Below are 14,809 nucleotides of genomic sequence, written 5' to 3'. Positions count from 1 at the left end.
TCACGCCACTGCACTCCAGCCTGGGCAACAGAGCAAGACTCCGTCTGGAAGAAAAGGAAAGAAAAAGCAAAAAGCCTACAGCACCCGGTATTCCCAGGTGGTCTCCCATCCAAGTACTAACCAGGCCCGAACCCTGCTTAGCTTCCGAGATCAGACGAGATCGGGAGCGTTCAGGGTGGTATGGCCGTAGACAGAGGGGATCTGTCTTATGTCCCCTCCAAGGCCCCCCACATCATCTGGCACCAAGTGGGCCCTTAAGAAAGTTTGTTAAATGAAGCCAAGACTGGTAGCTCACACCTGTAATCCCAGCACTTTGGGAGGCCAAGGAAGACGGATCGCTTGAAGTCAGGAGTTAGAGATTACAGTGAGCAAATATTGCGCCATTGCCCTCCAGCCTGGGTGACAGAGCAAGACTCTGCCTCGGGAAAAAAAAAAAAGAAAGTTTGTTAAATGAGCAAATAGTTCACACATAGTCAAGAGTCAAGAAGGAGGACCAGATCCCAAGTCTCCTGACTCCCAAGCTACTGGGGTTCAAGGTAGGTATACTTGGGAATATGTGTTTTCAAAGTAGGCACACCTGGGTTCTTGCTCTGACCTGGTCACTGTGAGATCTTGGGCCTTAGGTATTTTCTTTATTTGTTTAAAAAAAAAAATGGTGTCACATGCCTGTAGTCTCAGCTACCCTAGAGGCTGTGATAGGACAATTGTTTAAGCCCAGGAGGTCAAGGCAACGCTGCAATGAGCTGTGATCACAACATCGCACTCCAGTCTGGGCACAAGAGCAAGACCATGGCTCTAAAACAAAATTCAAAAATTTTTTTAGCCGGGCGCAGTGGCTCACACCTGTAATCCCAGCACTTGGGGAGGCCAAGGAGGGCCGATCACCTGAGGTCAGGAGTTCAAGACCACCTTGGGCAACATGGTGAAACCACGTCTCTACTAAAACTACAAAAATTAGCTGGGCGTAGTGGTGCACGCGTGTAATCCCAGCTAATCAGGAGGCTGAGGCAGGAGAATCACTTGAACTCAGGAGGCGGAGGTTGCAGTGAGCTGAGCCTCAGCAACAAACAAAATCTGTCTCAAAAATTAATAATTTTTTTTTTTGAGTGAGTTTGTCTGTGGCCAGGAGTGCAGTGGTGTTTCACCGTGTTAGCCAGGATGGTCTCAATCTCCTGATCTGCCCGCCTTGGGCTCCCAAAGTGCTGGGATTTATAGGCGTGAGCCACTGCGCCCAGCCTAAAAAAAATTTTTTTTAAAAAAAGGTAGGGAGGCTGGGCATGGTGGCTTACACCTGTAATCCCAGCACTTTGGGAGGCCGAGGTGGGCGGATCACGAGGTCAGGAGATCGAGACCATCCTGGCTAACACGGTGAAACCCTGTCTCTACTAAAAACACAAAAAAAGTTAGCCGGGCTTGGTGGCGGGCGCCTGTAGTCCCAGCTACTCAGGAGGCTGAAGCAGGAGAATGGCGTGAACCCGGGAGGCAGAGCTTGCAGTGAGCTGAGATTGTGCCACTGCACTCCAGCCTGGGCGACAGAGCAAGACTCCGTCTCAAAAAAAAAAAAAAAGTGGGGAATATTAAATTTTTCCATAAATGCTTGCAGAGAAGATAAATAATGTACATAAAATGTTCACTGGATCAAGCCATGCTACTCCACCCTGGGCAACAAAGTAAGACCCTGACTCAATAAAATAAAATAAAATTTGTAAATGTTCATTGCTTATAACTGTTAACTATAGCTCACCTAGGCTGGCACAGCCAGAGTGGGGAGGCCGAGCCCACAAATGTGGCCAGGATGCTCCCATAGGCCAGGTTGAGTTGGACGAAAAAGACATCACCTGGTTCACCCCAGGTACTTAAAGTTTCCAACCTCCTATTCCCCAGGGGTGACTTCCACCTCCGGCTTTCCTTACTGATAATTATAAGGCTAACACCTGGTGACCCCTAGGCACTGCTGTGGCCTTGATGTCCTGACTGTGGCCTTGATGTCCTGACCCTGACACTGTATTCTCACCTCCTCTGCCTCATCAAGGTATGGCCAGCTCAGCAGGGCAAGCTCAAACCCCTTTCTCCAGGTCATTCTACTCCTCAGTCACCTTCAATGGTCTTCCTCTTCCAGGCAGCTCTCCTAGGTTACCTAGGAATAAAGCCTGAAGAATAGTGCCATTTAAAATCTTCCTTGGCAGCCAGGCGCTGTGGCTTATGCCTGTAATCCCAGCACTTTGGGAGGCTGAGGCAGCAGGATCACTTGAGGCCAGGAATTTGAGACCAGGTTGATCAACATGGAAAAACCCCATCTCCACTAAAAATACAAAAATTAGCCGGGCCCAGTAGCATACACTTGTAATCCCAGCTACTCAGGAGGCTGAGGCACGAGAATTGCTTAAACTTGGGAGGTGGAGGTTGCAGTGAGTCGAGATCATGCCCAGTGCACTCCAGCCTAGGCAACAGGGTGAGACTGTGTCTCAAAAAAATGAGAAAATAATAAATAAATAAATAAATTAATTAATTAATTAATTAATAAGGTCTTCCTTGGATTCATAGCTGAATTCTATCAGACATTCAAAGATGACTTGGCAAGGCAGGCAGATCACCTGAGGTCAGGAGTTCGAGACCAGCCTAGGCAACATGGTGAAACCCTGTCTCTACTAAAAATACAAAAATTAGCCAGGCATGGTGGCACATGCCTGTAATCCCAGCTACTTGGGAGGCTGAGGCTGGAGAATCACTTGAACCTGGGAGGCGGAGGTTACAGTGAGCTGAGATCGCACCACTGCACTCCAGCTTGAGTGACAAGAGTGAAACTCTGTCTCAAAAAAACAAAACAAAACAAAGATGACTTGGTACCAATCCTGTTGACACTATTCCAAAAGAGAGGGAAAGAGAGAATCCTCTCTGAATCATTCTATGAAGCCAGTATCACCCTAATACCCAAATCAGGAAAGGACATAACAAAAAAAGAAAACTAAAGACCAATATCCCTGATTAACATAGATGCAAAAAACCTCAAAAAAATACTAGCTAAATAAATCCAACAGCATATCAACAAGATAATCCCTCCATGATCGAGTGGGTTTCATACCAGGGACGGTTTAACATACACATGTCGATAAATGTGATACATCACGTAAACAGAATTAAAAATAAAAAAATCACATGATCATCTGAATAGACACAGAAAAAGCATTTGACAAAATCCAGCATCCCTTTATGATGAAAGCCTTCCTAAACCATCAGCATCCTGTGAGCTTTCAGAAAACTGAAGGCTCCATGAACCACGGACTGGGAGGTGTGAGGTCAGTGTAGCAGGAGGAGAGGTGCCTAAGGTCACACAGTGGCGATGAAAAGTCAGGTCAGAGGTGGGAAATGCCAGAATTCGATTCTCCGCTTCAATACAGAAAAACTCCCATCCAGGGAGCTGCAAACCCTTCCTGGGTTTCCCAAGACTCTCTCCTCAAAGCCACAAATCAAGTACCATGAATCTCAGATGTGTGTCTGTATGTGGCTCAGAGGGTGTGAATGCTGGAGAGAATCCCCAGGCCTGGGGAGGACCTAAAATACTCATCTAGGCACAGCGTGCAGTGGCTCACACCTGTAATCCCAGCACTTTAGGAGGCCAAGGTGGGCAGATCACGAGGTCAGGAGATCAAGACCATCCTGGCTAACACGGTGAAAACGTGTCTCTACTAAAAACACAAAAAATTAGCCGGGCATGGTGGCAGGTGCCTGTGGTCCCAGCTATTCGGGAAGCTGAGGCAGGAGAATGGCGTGAACCTGGGAGGCAGAGCTTGCAGTGAGCCGAGATCGCGCCACTGCACTCCAGCCTGGGCGACAGAGCGAGACTCCATCTCAAAAAATATATATATTAATCTAGGTCAGTGGACCCCAGTCTCTGGTCCTTCAGTTTTCACTGGTTGGAAACAGAATGAGAAAAACTATCAAAGTTAAAGTAGTATCCTTTATTCTGACATTTTATACTTGTAACTTTTTTAGTGTCAGAATAGACCATGGGGTTTGTTGATCTTAACACCCATCTTTAGCAAAATTACAAGTTGGCAACTCTGTATCTGTTCCTAAGTTTTTTTTTCACTGGTCCATGAAATCAATGGCTGGGAACCGCTGAACTATGCTGCACCCTCCCACCCTACCCCACCCCTGTATCTCAGAGGGTGGCAGATTCCAACTGTCCCTTTTCTACTTCCCAAAACTCCAGGGAAAAAAATCCTGGTATCTCAATGTATGACCCTTCAGGCCAGAAGTCTTTGCCAGGACCTAACTGGACTCCTGCTTGCAGCAACTCAAATGCACATTTCCTCTTCCTGCCTTCAATAGACAGCCACGCCCACACCCCTGCTGCCAAGGCTTCTCAAGACCTCCCCCAGCTTGCTTAAGTCACCAACATCAACACCCACGCCATCCCACACAGGGGGAAAGTGATGAGCCACCTCCCAGCTCTGCATAAGGCCTGGACAGAGAGACTTAAAGCCTGTTAGGCTCAGAGGATGGGGGTGGGAGGGAACTTGAGGGTCCCAGAGTTCAGCTCCACCCCACCCCATTGTAGAGAGAGCTGAGATGCAGAGAGAGGAAGAGACCAGCTAACGTCACAGAGTCAGCAGCAAGGCCAAGAGCCTTCCAGCCATCCTTTGAATCCAGGGCCAATCCAGCAATACCTGCAGAGTGGATTGAGCATAGCTTAGAAGGAGGATACCACCTCCTTCCCGAGTCTCCACTACTCCACATCTGCCAGGGTGTCCCCCATAAACACTGATCACCAAGTGCAGTTCCCTTCCATCCCAAGCAGGGCTCCATCCCTTCCCTGAGCCAAGCAGGTCTGAGGACAGACCTGGGGCCATGGTAACAAAGTCATCCCCGCACTAAACCCTGCCACTTCCAAATCCCAAATCTCCCTAACTAGGGAAGTCTCCAATTTCTGCCCAACTTTCTAGAAGCACCCAGGTGTTGGAGGCCCCATCCCCATAGCAGGAACTGCTACTACAACCACTACTAGTGCTTGATGTCCAGACCTAAGACCAGCTTCTAGCCCAACTCTCAGAAACATCTTAGTGGCCTCAAAGGATACTCCTATCGTTTGGTCCAAGCTTCCACCCAGTTGTAGATTCTCTGCAAGCACCTTGAGTCATCCATATCTACTTTCTACTTGTATGCCTCCAGTGACAGGGAGCTCACTACCTAACAGAGCAAGTTATTCCAACACCACTCGGATATACTCCTTTCAGGAGACAATCCTTCACCTGGCTGACTGTAGTTACCATATGCCTTCACTTCCTCAGGTAAAGCAACCCAATCCTTCCTTCAAACGCATCTCACCTGATGTGGTTTCCAGACACACCCGCACCCCACTTAAGGTTGATTTAACCTCCAAAATACAATGACCAAGAGGAACAAAACCTCCTTCCTACAGGCTAGATGCGGTGGCTCACATCTGTAATCCTAGCACTTGGGGAGGCCAGGAGGGAGAATCCCTTGAGGCCAGGAGTTGGAGACCAGCTGGGACAACATGGCAAAACCCCATCTCTACTAAAAATACAAAAATTAGCTGGGCATGTTGGCGCACATCTGTAATCCCAGCTACTTGGGAGGCTGAGACTTGGGAGGCTGAGACATGAGAACTGCTTGAAACCGGGAGGTGAAGGTTGCAGTGAGCCAAGATCACGCCACTGCACCCTAGCCTGGGTGACAGAGCAAGACTGTCTCAAAAAAAAAGAAAAAATCACAACTCCTGTGTGTGGCCTGACCCCCTCCCTCTACATAGCAGGACTATCACCTCCCTCATCCTAGGTAGAATGCTTCCATTAATGCAACCTACGAGATAATTTCCTGACCCCTAGCTCATCAGCCACATCTACCAGTGACTGAGCCAGGAACCAGCCAAAAGCCCTTAGTCCATCTCCAGTGAACTGGAGGCAAGGAGATCTTAGCTCACTCAGCCCTCATGACCACTCTGGGGGAAATCTTAATCCTATTTTACAGATGGGAATACCGAGGCATGAAGAAGTGAAGTCACAGCCCCTAAGTGGCCGATCCAGAATTCCACCTGAGGCCATGCACAGCCCTTCCCCAGACCCTGCCTCAGGGCAAACCCACCCCCATTACCCAACACACAATCTCCACAGGAAGTCCTGCACAGGCATTCAAGTCTCCCCTGAGAGGGCCCAAGGCCTTCACCGAGGGAGAGAGAATTCCAGCCCGCAGGTGGTAGATACAGGTGGGATGTGAGGGGAAAACTGCATGGCTTTTCCCCTCCAGCCCATGGCTGGCTCCCCTCGGGGACTGCCAATGGCCTGTCAAACCCACCAGGCCCAGAGCAACCCTCAGGGGGCCTAAAATCCTGGTTCAGGCCACAGGAGACTCGGGGAGCCCAGAGAGAGCCCCTTGGAACCTACCAGAAGGGATGAAAAATGTGTAGCCCTGCTTCAGCTCAATTCTTTGGCATCGTTCCACACGGTCTCCCAGAAAGATGTCACTTTGTTTGCCTGACAGCACCCACTCCTCGTACAGCGCCAAATTGTGCAGCGTTGGAGGAATCAGCCAAAAAATCTTGGGAGAAAACACAGGCAGTCAGCTGGAGACCCAGGCCCAGAGAAGACCCAGAGAGAGGGCCCCACCTGCCCGGGGGAAGGGAAGGGGGCGAGACAAGCTGTGTGTGGGGTGGGGGGTGTGGAGAGATGGGCAGATCCATCCCTCTGGACTCTCTGCAAGGCCAGGTCCAAAGAGCCTCTGGGGAGGCAGGAAGGGCTGTGCCCACCTTCAGGGAACCTCCATTCCTGCTGAAATCCCAGGACGGGAGTACTTCCTAGACTGGGTGGGACATGCTTTCTCCCGAACCACAGGCTTGTCTGGGAGGTGGGGGAAGGAGAGGAAGGGAATTTCCTAAGTTGTAAGATAAAATAGCCCAGTAAATAAACCCAGCTTGTGCATACTTTGGAGGAGGAGGAAAAACATCTGGAATCAAGTGGGTTGACTTCCTCCCAGAATTTCTTCCAACACGTTCAGTTAAAACAAACGCACATGCAGACCCAGCCAAGCAGGGTGGCACAGGCGTATTTTCAAGAAGCACCCACCTCCATCAAGGACACCCACATCCCCATGTGGACACACAACAAAAGCAGACACAGGGAGCACCCTGAGCATTCTGTCCCCAGTGCAAAATGTTCCTGGAGGCAGGTGGTGCTGGCAACTAGACTTTGAAGTGAAAAGGTCCCAGGGCAGGAGCTGAGATGACAGCCAGGGAAGATGAACGCTGGACGTTCTCAAGCCAAACCCAAGCTTCAAATCTGGCCCAAGGGGCTTAGATCACTGGACTGGGTGAGGGGAGCAGGCCTGCATGGGTGACCAGATGTGATATAAAAGGGCTGAACTTGACCTTGCCCTCCAGAAGGAGGAGGTGGTTCTAGGGGAAGAAGCGACCCTGGGCCAGGAGCCATGGCCCACGCCTACAGTCTCAGCACTTTGGAAGGCCAAGGCGAGAGGATCACGTGAGCCCAGGACTTTGAAAACAAGTCCCAGCTACTCGGGAGCTGAGGTGGGAAGATCGATTGAGCCCAGGAGGTGGAGGCTACAGTGAGCTGTGACTGCGCCACTGCACTCCACCCTGGGTGACAGAGCAAGACCCTTTCTCTTAAAAAAAATAATAATTAAAAAAAAAAAAAAAGCCGGGCGCAGTGGCTCACGCCTGTAATCCCAGCACTTTGGGAGGCCAAGGCGGGCAGATCACGAGGTCAGGAGATCAAGACCATCCTGGCTAACACGGTGAAACTCCATCTCTACTAAAAATACAAAAAATTAGCAGGGCGTGGTAGCAGGCACCTGTAGTCCCAGCTACTCGGGAGGCTGAGGCAGGAGAATGGTACGAACCCAGGAGGCAGAGCTTGCAGTGAGCCGAGATTGTGCCACTGCACTCCAGCCTGGGCGACAGAGCGAGACTCCGTCTCAAAAAAAAAAAAAAAAAAAAAAGAATCCTTAAAGTACTCCTGGGGCAGGGCTGGCTGGAGGAGGGAGGTGGGAGGAGGGGGAAAGGTAAGTGAGCCCCTCCCCACACAAACAGCTGGAGATGCATAGAAAGTTCAATGCAAGTGAAACTCACCTTCCCACCCCGGAAAACATGGTACCAAACGGAAGTGCCTCCAAAGTCGATGTGGAAGTCGGTGAAACAACCTTTCACGCTCATCAGACAGTACCTGCAGCACAGAGGCAGGGAGAAAGAACACAAGTCAAGATCTAAATCACAAGAGGTAAGCAAAGGACTTCAGAGGTCCTGAACTGGCGCCCTTTTATAAACGCTGACGCTGGGGAATTTTCTTTTTTTCGTCTTTAAAAATCCAGATGTAATCGGAGTTCCCCACGGGGGAAGCCCCTGTGATCAGGTGACAAATCTCAAGCCCTGGTCGCCTACCTACCCCAGAGGCTGGGAGCGATATACTTGTTTTCAGGTTCTTGCGAGAAGTGGCAACCCACAGGCCACTTTACAGGTTCCTAACACGGGGTGGGTTTCTACCTTTGCCCCGCCTCTGCCCTCCCCCAGTTAGAGGCTTCCTCTCTGCTCCTTCACAGCTTGGATACCTGCAGTTCTCCCAAGCTGCCAGCCCCCTTTGTAGCAGCTGGGCCCCCTGGAATTCCGTTGTAAACCACCTGCACAGCTTGCCAATTACCAGTCCCCATTCATCTCATTCATTCAACCAGAGGTCCAGCCCCAAGCCAGCTTTGGCCTTGAGAGAAATGCATAGGAATGCAGAAGACCCCTGCCCCTAACTATGCAACACTCCTAAAGAAGCAATGCACAGGAAAAGTTAAATGACCAAAAAAAAAAAAACCACACACACAAAAAAACAAAAAAACAAAACTGCAACTGATTGCCAAGTAAGCAATGCAGCTAGAAAAGTAAGGGGGGGTTCCAGCCCCAAAAGACCAGGCGGTGTCTGGTCCCACGTATACAAAACGTGCAGAGTAGACAAATCTATAGAGACAGAAAGCAGATTAGTGCGTGTCAGGGGCTGGGGGGCAGGACAATGGGGAATGACTGCTAATGGGTACAGGGTTTCATTCTGGGGTGATGAAAATGTTCTAAAATTAACGGTGGTTGCAAAACTCTGTGAACATACTAAAAACCCGTTGAATTGTACACTTTTACATGGGTGAACGGTCTGTGAATTATGTCTCAGTAAGGCTGTTATAAACAAGTAAAGAATTTAAGAGAAATTAAATTGGGGGTGGTGGCCACGCACAGAGGAAGAGGAGGAGGAGGAAGAACTTGGACCTTGGAGGCTGGGGCGGGGGAGTGAATCCAGGGGAAGCAGGAACCGGCCAGCAGCCATCCCCTTCTCAGTCCTATGGAGGGCTGGAGAGCCCACCCTTCCTTGCAGAAACACCCAGGGCTCCCCTCCTCCCTCAACTGCTGCCCTCTTAGGAGTGGGGCAGAGCTTAAGGAGAAGGGGGCACAGAGAAGGCTTCCAAGTCCAGGCCTGGCACATGACGGTGCCAGGGACCCCCCCCCCCGCCACTTGCCCCTTCCCACAAGAGCCCCGGTGGCACGGATGGGCAGCCTCCCCACCGCTCTCGCCCATGCACCTTGGCACCTCGGGAGCCCGCAACACATGCTTACCCCACTGACCTCTTTTCCCCGCTGCACTTTGCCTTTCCATGGTTTGGGGAAGAGGGAAGGAATGGGGCGGGGACGGACAGGGAGGAGCCAGCAGCGCGCCGGCACGAGTGGAGATAATGCGGGGAGTGGGGCTGAGCTGGTTAGAAGGCGGAGGGCTCCTGGTGCCCCCTCCCTCTGGCTGCCTTTTGCACCTCGCTTTCAGGTGGACCGGGGGCTCAGCAGTATGCAGGCGGCGTGCCCGCGTCCCTCCTCCCCATAGGCTGGAAGGAGCCTTAACCATGTGTCTGCAGGAGGCTGACAAATCAGAAGGCCTTCCAGTACATCAGAGCCCTGCTGCCTAGCAACCCCATCGGAGGGGTGTAGTTGACAGCACAGGACGCAGGCTGTCACGAAGACAGGCGCGGGCTGCGGAGCTGGCAATGGGGTGGTCAAAGTCCCGACTCTGGGCTCCACACCGTCCTCACCTGTAGGCCGGCTGGGCCCAGCGGGGTCCCCGCCTGAAGGCCTGGGTGATCCTCTTCTCTCCAAGGAAAGGGGGGGTCCTGAAGCCCTCACCCACCCCACCCCCACGGACCACACTGGCCTCTTCTCTCTAAGCACCACTTCAAAATATTAGTCTTCATTTCCCTAAAACCATCTCTTCGTCTTGGGTTTTTTTTTTTTCTTTTTTTAATCTAACCTTGGTTTCCACCCCCTCCAGGCCTCAGATGAACACAGTCTAGGGAAAACAATCTAAGTATGTGCGGGGCGGAGCCCGGAGAACGTGCTTCTCTTGTCGGCAGCTGGATGCCCGCGGGTACCCACAGCAGAGAGGAGAGGACAGGAGCTCGCCTCTTGGGCTGCGGGCCCCAGGGCTGCCTGGCTAACCAGGTCACCCCCACCCTGCCATCCTCCAGCTCCCGGCAACCCCGACCTCCCCAGCACGTGCAGAGAAGAATCGCTGCAAGCTGGCTGCAGTATACAGGGAAAGTTCTCCAAGTTGAGTCTGTGTCTGATCTGCCCTCTGGGTCACCCTCCAGCATGCAGAGGCCCCTCGGGGGGCTGGGGCCGCCTCTTCCAGACCTGCCTCTCCTGGAGAGGCCCCTCCTCCCGGTGTCCCTCATTTCCTGGCCGCCAAGCCTGGCCGCCCCTCCCACCCCGGGATCGCAGGCATTAGGGGAGCCAGGGTGGCTGGGACAGCGTGGCTTTGTCCGGCCCCTGCAGCGACAGGCCACCCCCGCTCCCGCCCCGCGCTGGCTCCGGGACTCCCCCCTGGCTGGCTTGCTCGCTCGCTCTGGCGTGACGCCTTTGCACTGACCTCTGCAGCTTCCTCTTCCCAAGCACACCGCAGTCACATGGGCACCCCGGCTCGGTGCCACGGCCGCTAAGCTCTCCCCACGGCCAGCCGGCTAGCCCGGCTTCCGCCTGGGCCTCGGCCGCCCCCGGCCGCCCCCAGCTCAGGTGGCTCCTGTGCAGCAAGCCACCCTCCAAGTTGGCGGCAGATCATCGGGAGCCCCCGAACCGAGCCCCTGGGGGTTCCCGCCTACCACTGCCGGGCCAGCCGGGGAGGAGGGCGGCAGGAGGGTCGCTGCACCTGCAGCACCAACTTTGGGGCGCTGCCTGGGGGCTGCGGAGGCGGGGCGGCCCCGCCCCACCTTTTTCCCTCCAACTTGGCGTAACTCCCCCGGTGGCTCGGGAGGCGTCCCCGTGAGGAAAGGGCCGGGTGGGGCCCCGGAACGCTGACACCCGAGGGGCGCGGGAGGTGCCAAGAGCGCGCCGCACACTCGCACCCGACCCCAGGAGACACAAAGAGCGGCTCCGCGACGCCGGCCCTGTAGCCCGCGGGCGGGAGGCCACCCACACCCGCCCCGCGCAGCGCCACAAAGGAGGGGGCGCCCGGGCAGCGCGGCCCGCGGTTACCCTCGGCGGCGGCGGCGGCTCCCGGGCGTCCCCTTCGGCTCCCGGGCATCCCCTTCGGCTGCGGAGGCTCGACGCGCGCCCGGCCCCGCTCCCGGCAGCAACGCGAGCCGAGCCCCCTCCACGGCGCTGCCAGGCCCCGGCCGAGGACGCGGGGCCCCCGCTCGCTGCCTTCCTTCTGCGGGGAGCCCGGCGCTGCCTGCGCTCATGCCCGCGCTGAAACTGAACACCCGCGGCGCGGGGCCGCCAGGGAGGCGGAGGGAGGCCGCGGGGCGACCGGGAAGCAGCGCGGGCCGGCGCCAGGAGACGCCCCTCGCCCGGCCGGTGGGGGTGTAGGGCTGGCTCTCCCCACCCCCCTGCGCCCCGTGTTCCATAGCGGGTGACGGCCAGCAAAGCCACCTTCCTAAGATGTGCCCCTCCAGATACAGCCATAGAAAGGACCCGAGCTAAGGGGCGCGGGGAGAGTGGGATACGGAATATGGTCGCGCTGAAAAGGGGGAAGCCGCTCTGAGTCCAAGGCCCATGCGCTGTGTGACCTTAAGCAACTCACTTCCCCTCTCTGAACAGCATCCTCACTGCTCGGCACTGAAGTTCAATTCTGCATTCTAAGATGTTCTTTTACCACCCCTCCCCCTGCCTGGTGGCTTAGTGACTGTATACCCTACATCACAGCATGGTTGAGAGAATCCTTTGAGATAAATACATATTCACCGCATCATCCAAACTATGGTACCTGGATTACTTGATCCAAACTTCACAACAACCCTAGAAAGTCATTCCCAGGATTCTTCCTGTTTTCAGATAAGAACAGGGAAGCTTGTGACTCCAGCCTCGAGGTCGGGTTCAGCCTCCAGTTCGGGTCACTAGCCTATCAGAGGCAGTGCTCACCCAGGCAGCCTGTCTCCCGGTCCCTCAGCTTTCCTCCCATTAGGTCTACCTGACACACCTCAACTCTAGGAGGAGTCCAGAGGTTACAGCCAAACCTCACCACTAACCTCCAGCTGCAAGTGGTGATCCCGCTCAAATCAGAAGTCCCACTCTCAAGGTCACCAGAGTCCCCGCCCTCCTCCCACCCTGTCCCACACCCTTCTCCCAAACCACAAGGGGGCTGTTAATGGTCCCACAGCCTCTGCAGGGGCAGATTCCAGCCTCTCCATTCTTTCTCCAAACCCCAGCCACCAGGACTACTGAGCAGTATTAATTAGTAGGTTCTAATTACCAAGTGCTAATAATAATAATAGCTGTTTACATGCGTGATCTCGTTTCACTCCTAAGACAACCACCATAATGGTGCGCGCCTGTAGTCCCAGCTACCAGGGAGGCTGGGGTGGGAGGATTGCTTCACCTCACGAGGTCAAGGCTGCCATGAATCATGACTGCACCACTGCACTCCAGCCTGGGTGACATAGGAGACCCTCTCCCAAAAAAAAAAAAAAAAAGAAAGAAAAAGAAAAGGAAAGCATTAAATGAGCTAGGAGAGGAGACAGTCCTGATAGCTGGACCAGGCTATCCACATGAGAGAATTGTATTTTTAGTCAAAAGTGCCTCAGCTCCTTGATGGCAGGGACCATATCCGATTCATCTGTGTAACCGTAGCACCCTGCAGCAACCCTATAATTACTTCACTGGGCTCTGTGACATTGGACTGATCAGAGTCCCACTAATCAGGGGCCTCTAACTGGTGTCTTCGTGGGTCACACTAGGCCCCAGAAGCACGTGGTTTGGCCAGCCATCTTTTTTTTTACTTTTAAAGGAATTTCTCAGTTATCCACAAGCCTCACCAGCCCCTAATGTGTTTGTTTGTTTGTTTGTTTGTTTGTTTGTTTGTTTTTTAAGACAGAGTCTTGCTCTTTTGCCCAAGCTGGAGTGGAGTGGCATGATCTCAGCTCACTGCAACCTCCGTCTCCCGAGTTTCAGCGATTCTCATGCCTCAGCTTCCCAAGTAGCTGGGACTCCAGGGGCACACCACTACACTCAGCTGATTTTTGTATTTTTAGTACAGATGGGGTTTCGCTGTATTGGCCAGGCTGGTCTCAAACTCCTGGCCTCGAGCAATCCACCCACCTGGACCTCCTAAAGTGCTGAGATCACAGACATGAGCCACTGCACCTCGCCTAACCCTACTACCTTGTACTCACTCATTAACTGCATTGAACCACTATGAACCTCAGTTTCCTTGTCTATAAAATGGGGATAGTAACCCCTGCCTCCATTATTGAGATATGCATGCCAAGTGTCTATCACGGTGCCTTGGTCCATATACACAGGAATGCTGGCTTTCTTTGTTCTTTTTTTAAAGGTAGAGCAGTTGAGAGAAAAAGCCAGGAATCCAAAGGCCTGGGGTCTAGTGCATGGCCCACAGCATCCTCCCTGTGCCAGGCCAGTTTCCCTATCTGACATATTACACAGGGATGATCATTTACAATGCCAGCAAACATGGCTGATGAGAGAGTAGGTCTTGAGGTTAAGGGTGAATGTGCAATGTAGACATAAAAGCCCTATACAGATGTGAAGGAGAGTTGATTGAAAAGGAGGATGAGGGCCAGCTGCAGTGGCTCACACCTATAATCCCAGCATTTTGGGAGGCTGAGACAGGAGGATCACTTGAGGTCAGGAGTTCAAGACCAGCCTGGCCAACATGGTGAAACCCTGTCTCTGCTAAAAAAATACAAAAAAATTAGCTGGGTGTGGTGTTGCATGCCTGTAGTCCCAGCTAAATCAGGAGGCTGAGGCAGGAGAATCACTGGAATCCGGGAGGCAGAGGTTGCAGTGAGCCGAGATCGCACCACTGGCACTCCAGCTTGGGCAACAGAGTGAGACTCTGTCTCAAAAAAAAAAAAAGTAGAGGATGCCAGAATTCCAATGCAGCCACATGAACAAATATCTTGCCCACCTGTGAACACTCTTCCACATCCACTGTGGGCTCTGTCTCCCCCACAGCATGGGAAGAAGGCAGGGCAGAGATGGCAGGACCCCTACATTGTAGAAGAAGAAACAGTCCCTTCAAGAGGATGGGCCAGGTGTGGTGGCTTGAGTTTGTAATCCCAACACTTTGGGAGGCCGAAGCGGGTAGATCACCTGAGGTTGGGAGTTCGAGACCAGCCTGACCAACATAGAGAAACCCTGTCTCTACTAAAAATACAAAATTAGCCAGCCATGGTGGCGCATGCCTGTAATCCCAGGTACTCAGGAGGCTGAGGCAGGAGAATCGCTTGAACCCAGGAGGCGGAGGCTGCGGTGAGCAGAGATCGCACCATTGCACTCCAGCCTGGGCAACAAAAGTGAAACTCCACT

General features: G+C 53.1%; 1 non-coding gene across 1 annotated transcript; it reads right to left on the bottom strand.

Annotated features, from left to right (window-relative positions):
* Positions 1–72: 72 nt before the first annotated feature.
* On the bottom strand, positions 73–192 carry LOC116479825 (5S ribosomal RNA). The gene has a single exon (XR_004251126.1). It is a non-coding gene; the product is annotated as a 5S ribosomal RNA (ribosomal RNA).
* Between the last annotated feature and the right edge of the window lie 14,617 nt (positions 193–14,809).

This window comes from Hylobates moloch, unplaced genomic scaffold, assembly GCF_009828535.3.
Source record: "Hylobates moloch isolate HMO894 unplaced genomic scaffold, HMol_V3 SCAFFOLD_12, whole genome shotgun sequence".
Lineage (NCBI taxonomy): Eukaryota > Metazoa > Chordata > Mammalia > Primates > Hylobatidae > Hylobates > Hylobates moloch.
The sequence above is the reverse complement of the archived record's forward strand: the minus strand, read 5'-3'. Positions and strand labels throughout refer to the sequence as shown.